This window comes from Cupressus sempervirens, chromosome 2 (assembly GCF_028749045.1).
Source record: "Cupressus sempervirens isolate cs-2001-9-10 chromosome 2, ASM2874904v1, whole genome shotgun sequence".
NCBI classification, from domain to species: domain Eukaryota; kingdom Viridiplantae; phylum Streptophyta; class Pinopsida; order Cupressales; family Cupressaceae; genus Cupressus; species Cupressus sempervirens.
Window position 1 is genome coordinate 453,295,788 of NC_143119.1, and position 6,000 is coordinate 453,301,787.

At 34.1% G+C, this 6,000-nt stretch overlaps 1 pseudogene; it reads right to left on the reverse strand.

Moving 5' to 3' along the window:
• LOC149573008 (putative GPI-anchored protein At1g61900) overlaps positions 1-5,107 on the reverse strand; it is a 28,757-nt pseudogene extending 23,650 nt beyond the window's left edge.
• Between the last annotated feature and the right edge of the window lie 893 nt (positions 5,108-6,000).

The following is a 6,000-nucleotide window of genomic DNA, read 5'->3' on the forward strand; positions in this document are numbered from 1 at the left end:
GATTTCATCTTCAAACCACAAATTGGACATGCAAATTTTCTCTTTGTCTAAAAACCTAAAAGATCATGTACAATTATCATACACAACTTAAGCATACAATAATAATGTGTAAGCATTATAACAGATCAAAAATATGTGGCCTTAATAATATAACATACCGCAAAAATGAGTTAGCCTAAGGGCATCATGTATTGTCCACATGGAATTGAAATTTTCTTTGTCCTATTGGTCTAGAGATTTCATACATAATGATGTCATTCCATAACTTTGACAACTCATCAATTAGGGCTCAATATACGCATTCATATCTTTAACTTGATACTTACCTAGTAATTGAATGAATAGAAACATTACATAATTATTATAACCATTTTCATGCACTCTTTATAAATTAATTTAGATAACTATTAAATCAAAAAAGTTACCTAGCACAATTATTGACAACATTATGTGCTCCCTCTTTATGGACATCCAAGGAGGAATGTTATTGTTAATAACAAAAATAGGCCACACTAAGTAAACAGATCTCATATCTCCAAATAGATTGACACCGTCTGCTACTTATGAAGTTCTTCTTTAAAGTGTGACCATGTTTCTTCTATCTCTTTAAATACAGAACCATTTGTGGGCATTCACATAATGTCATCTTGACTTCTATTGCATGCATGGTAATCCATAAATTTTGCCAAGCTAGTGCACCTAAATAATTTTTGAAGACATGGAATAATGGGAATGTACTGAAGAACCTTGTGAGGCACTTTTTTGTTATTTGATATAGCCAATATCTAGTAATATGAAAATTAGAGCATTCTATTGCAAATTCATATTATTTATGATATAGAATGTGATCATTGGGATATGCATGTATTGTCTGATACTTCATTCCAATTTGATTCATAATGATAGATAATTCTTGATATGAACAAGGTAGAATGTTTGATAGTGGTAACAAAAACTCACCTATCAACCTACAACAACAAATATGCATTGTTGATATAATGAATAATAATGGTATGCTAACATTAAAGATGACATAAATGGCATACCTTAGCATATGTGACATTGCTACATTGGATAAATTATTCATAACCTTCAAGTTCACCAACAACACTATAGTAGAGAGAAAAGTTGTTTGGGAGCCTTCATATAGGGGCTCATGTACCTTCTCAAGTAAAGGTATATCAAGACCATCTTCATCATCATTATCAGATCTGCTAGTACCATCATTATGAGCATCTTCATCACCTGTGCCAATACCATATTCTTCCATGGGAGTGTTATCCTTAGCTTGGATATTCACACCTCCATGTTCCTCTAGCAGGAAATCCACATTCAGTAATGGATGAAAATTGTGGCCCCCTTCAACATGACCATGTCGCCTACAATGGCTCTGGGCTATTATGATTAGAATTTTTCAATTCTTTAAGCCCTTACACTTTTTGCAAGGACAATTGCATTTATCAAGTTTTCTTCATAACTGAGACTATAATGTAGCCATTGTCTTATTATTTTGATCTGGGTTCATATTGTCAAGTTTGGTCTTTCTTCATAGGAAAATATATCTACAAAAATACTAGACATGTTGTACTTAATGTTTATATCTGCATATATGATTTTGAAAGAAAAATTTGGTGTCATCAAGAGTTGAATTGTTCTATGAAAGTCTTAGTTTATTCATACTTGTCCAAAAATTATAAACTTTCTATTATATGTTTTGATGGATTGGTTCTCACATTAAAATTCAACCCTTTCCCTCTATATGATTTAGTTTGTAATGTAGATCGTTTGAATTGAATTTTATTCTTGGCAATTGTTGAATCCATGTCTTTAGCCTTCTTAATGATTGTCTCTAGAGAGTTGGGACTAAGAACTTTTATCTATCCATAAATAGCACCATCAACCTCCTCTATGTTATATCAATGGCCAATATTGATAACTTTGAAAATCAGCAATGTAGGTCTCCACTAAACAACATTGTTCAAACTAAGCCAACTTCTTAAAATGATGTTTAGGGTTAAATTTGTCAATAAGCCTCTTAGTGAACTCTTCATAACAAATACTCTGATCATGTCCCATTATGATCATTTTATGGTGCCGCCAATCATGAACAATGGGGATAAACCAAAAATAGGTATATATTTTTAGAATCCATGTTCTTGTCATTGTCTTGCTAGACACATCATAGTAGAAGAGGATCAGTTTGCCAACCTTTTTCTACAAGTCATTTTCATATGGTCTTCAACTCTATAAATCAGCTAGAGGTCCTTATAATCTCTTAAAGATCTCTCAAGTTCAACCTACACTTGACTATTTTGTTTTAGTCTTGAATGAAGTGATCTTGCAAACCATTTTATGTAGGTTCATTTTCAGCTTGTGGTTGGACTCTAGGAGAAATATAGGCATGAGAGGTCTGTTGTTAGTTATTTTAATGTGTTGATTTGTAGTATAGTTATTTAGTAAATTGGTCCCCTTGGCCATTATTGCCAACACTATTATTGTTAGTATTACTATTGCTATTGTCCCCCAATGAGCCACCATATCCCCCAACAACACAATGCATTGATTTGTTTCAAGCATGCATTGATTTGTTTATGTTGTCCTCTAACCAACATATTTACAATTAAAGAGATCAAATTTCCACAATCCATAGCAAAAATAAACTGATATATTTCTGGATTCAATTGTGTAAAGATTTTTTACCATCAACATTTCGAATCACACCAAGTGATCCATCATCAGGATGAAGAGAGCAAGAGATGTCAAGCCAAGTGATCCATTTTGTTTGACATCTCTTGCTCTCTTCATCTTGATGATGGATCACTTGGTGTGATTCAAAATTTTGATTGTAAAAAATCTTTACACAATCGAATCCAGAAATATATCAGTTTATTTTTAACATATTTACAATTTTCATTGCAGGATCTTCTCTTATGTCTATCACCCATATTCGCTTCTTTCTATTCTATGACTTCTAAAGGAACTTGTACTTTGGAAATTGTTTTCCCTTCTGGAACTTCTGAGGACTACCACTTTCTCTATTTCTACAAATATCTCTGCTCTCTTTCGCTCAAAAGAAACATAAGAAAGCATGATAACCAACTCTTATACCACTAAAGTAACACTACTGGCCTATGCCTAAAATTCAACCCTTTCCCTCTACATGTCTACATATATTTGCAATATGTGTATGTATAAATAAACTCAAATATATACCAAAGGGGGGAAAATTATTGAACCTATATACCAAAACTGGAACCCAAATTGGCAACTTAGATGAAAATTTAAGCATTAATTAAATACTCCATTTGAGTTGCAAAAAGCAACATCGAGGCTTCAAAATTCAAAATTAATCATCATGATGTAACTAAAGTAAAATAATTATAACAAGTGCCAACTCACAAACTTACTAAAAATTAGCATGCTCTCCATGAAGTTTGTTGAACACCCCAAAGGTCAAAAACACTTTTAGAATCATCGCAATCTAAATGGCCAACTGAGCTTAATGCCAACAATGGAAACCAAGAAAGGTCGAAGGTGTTCCCTATAAGATCTAAGTCCCCTTACCAATACCAATTATCCTATAGGAACTCAAAATATATACTAATAGTATCCACATAAATAAACCCTAAGAAATGGGATTTACAATCCTCTCCTAAGAATTACTTGTCCTTGAGCAATTTCAAGTTTGGATATAATCAAATCTACCTACTCTACGATGCAACATCCTCCACAAGTAGGTTTCTCCATTGCACCAAATTCTCTCTAATGGTCCTCTTCCTCAAAGGACAGTCCATGTAATCTAGGGACATGTCCTAGGCCTATTTGACCCATCTTAGAAAAAAGGCCATAAGAATGCCACAGGGATGTTCTGTAGTATTAATGTTTTAGTTTTCATAATTTCTTTGAATTTGACTCTCATGTGAACTCTCAATTTAATGCAATGTCTTTTGGTATTTCTTTTTTGTTGAAATTTTATATCTCAATTGGAAGTTTAGAAATGATTGTGTTTTTAGTGGAAGGAATAAAGCTCTTACTGAGTCACTGAGGAGACTCATTTTCACAAGTTTGATGTGCGGGTCATAGTTTTTGATTAAGGTAAAAATAGGTTTTAAAAGGACTTGAAACTCTTAATAGAAAAACAAAAGATGTTCAAATAAGCACAACCAGCTTTTACAAGGACCTAAAACCTGCAGTATGAAAGTTACAAAACTAGGTTTTACAGGGACTTAAAGCCACAAAAAAGGACCTGAAAACAAAACTAGGTTTTACAAGGACCTAAACCTAGATTTTAAACAAAAGGAAGAAAAACTAGTTAAGAAACCCAAACTAGAGACTAGTTACCAGAACCACCACCAGCAACTATTGCAACTCCTTGATCATTTTCACCACCTCCTTGACTGCCTCCATAGTGTTTTAGATAATGTCAGTAGAACCAAGATCCCCCAGTTGCCTCAACCACCTTCTTCCTTGAACTCTATCTTGCTATTTTGCTTGGCCCACCAAGAGACATGATTTCCTCATTATTTCTCTTACCTAAGCTGGTAGTAGCCGCACAAATGCTTGAAGTGACTTGTCCCATCTTGTTACCACTCTCTCTGATCAAAAGACAGAGCTCATTTTCAAATTCCTTTAACTTCTTTAGGATATTTCCAACCTAAACTTCTAGCTAGATTATCTTAGCCCGATCAGTTTCTTGGTCTTGCTATATCTTTTCCATTCTTTTTCTTAGATTCATTAACTCATTGTACATTCTAGAATCACCTTGGAGAGAGGAGTCTGCCTTGAGCTTAGCAGTGTGAAGGAAAGAAAATGTAGCACCCTTACCAGTTGAGTCATCCTTCTCTTTTCTCGTATCTTCCTCCATAAGCATAGCACCCTTACCAATTAGGTCACCTTTCTCCTTCCCCATTTCTTCCTCCAAATTTTCCTCCCTAGCTTTTTGGGGTTGCTCACTTTGATTTTTATCCTCTTCTCCAATATTTTCTAACCCTATATTTTTGTCATAACTTTCCTCAGCCTCATCCTTTCTAGACTCACCTTTGCTACTAGTGTAACCCTCTAGGTTTGGACTAAATTCCCCCATATCCATATTCTCCTCATTCTCCATATTCATTTCATCATTTTTGTCTAAATTTTTAGATTCAATAATTTCCTCAGCGTTTTTTTGAGGTGTGTCCTACTTCAGATTCTTCTTTTTCACACTTACTCCTTCATCTCCCTTACTCTTCCTTAAATGGGTTTCACTAATAGAACCTCTCTTTTTCTTAGATGGTGGGGAAGATACAATGGCCCTACTCTTATTGTAATTTTCAATTAAAAGAATTAGCCCTTCATGTAAAACCAGATAGGATTCTTTTTTCCTATGGGCTTAAAGGCTTTGAATCAAGGAGTACCTCAGATAAAATTGAAAATAAATCATATCATTATACCAAAAATGATTTAGGAAAACAAAATGAAATTTATGAACTCTTTTTGCCCTACCATCTAGAATGAAGTACTCACAGATGCAAGAGAGGAAGTCCCGCCAAATAACTTTTATTTGACTCAACTCATAAAAGTCACCATTTTTCTCCAAAAAAAATTCCTCCTCTTCTATCTTTGGAAATTTCTTGAATGCAACATTAGAAATATTAGTTTCCTTGCTAAACTTTATGCCCTCCATAGGAAGCCATGTGACTTTAGCAAAGAAATCTTCAGTCAAGTGAATCGTAACACCATGCATGGAAACCGTGTCTTTGAACCAATTTTTTAAGAAGGCTTCCATGATATGTGGTTTGTAGCCATGAAGGTGCTCTAGGTAAGTAGTAACATTACCCTTCTCCAGAATCTACCAAATAGAGGCTTTGGCCTTCCATGCTTTACAATTTTTTGGTTCTTATTTTCTCGATTCTCCACCTATATCTGAAAATTGCATTTCTCTATGTAATGCCAAAGTAGAGAAGACTAGGAGACATAAAGATTTGAAAAAAGCTGAGGTGCTCATTAAAACAACCAAGGAGC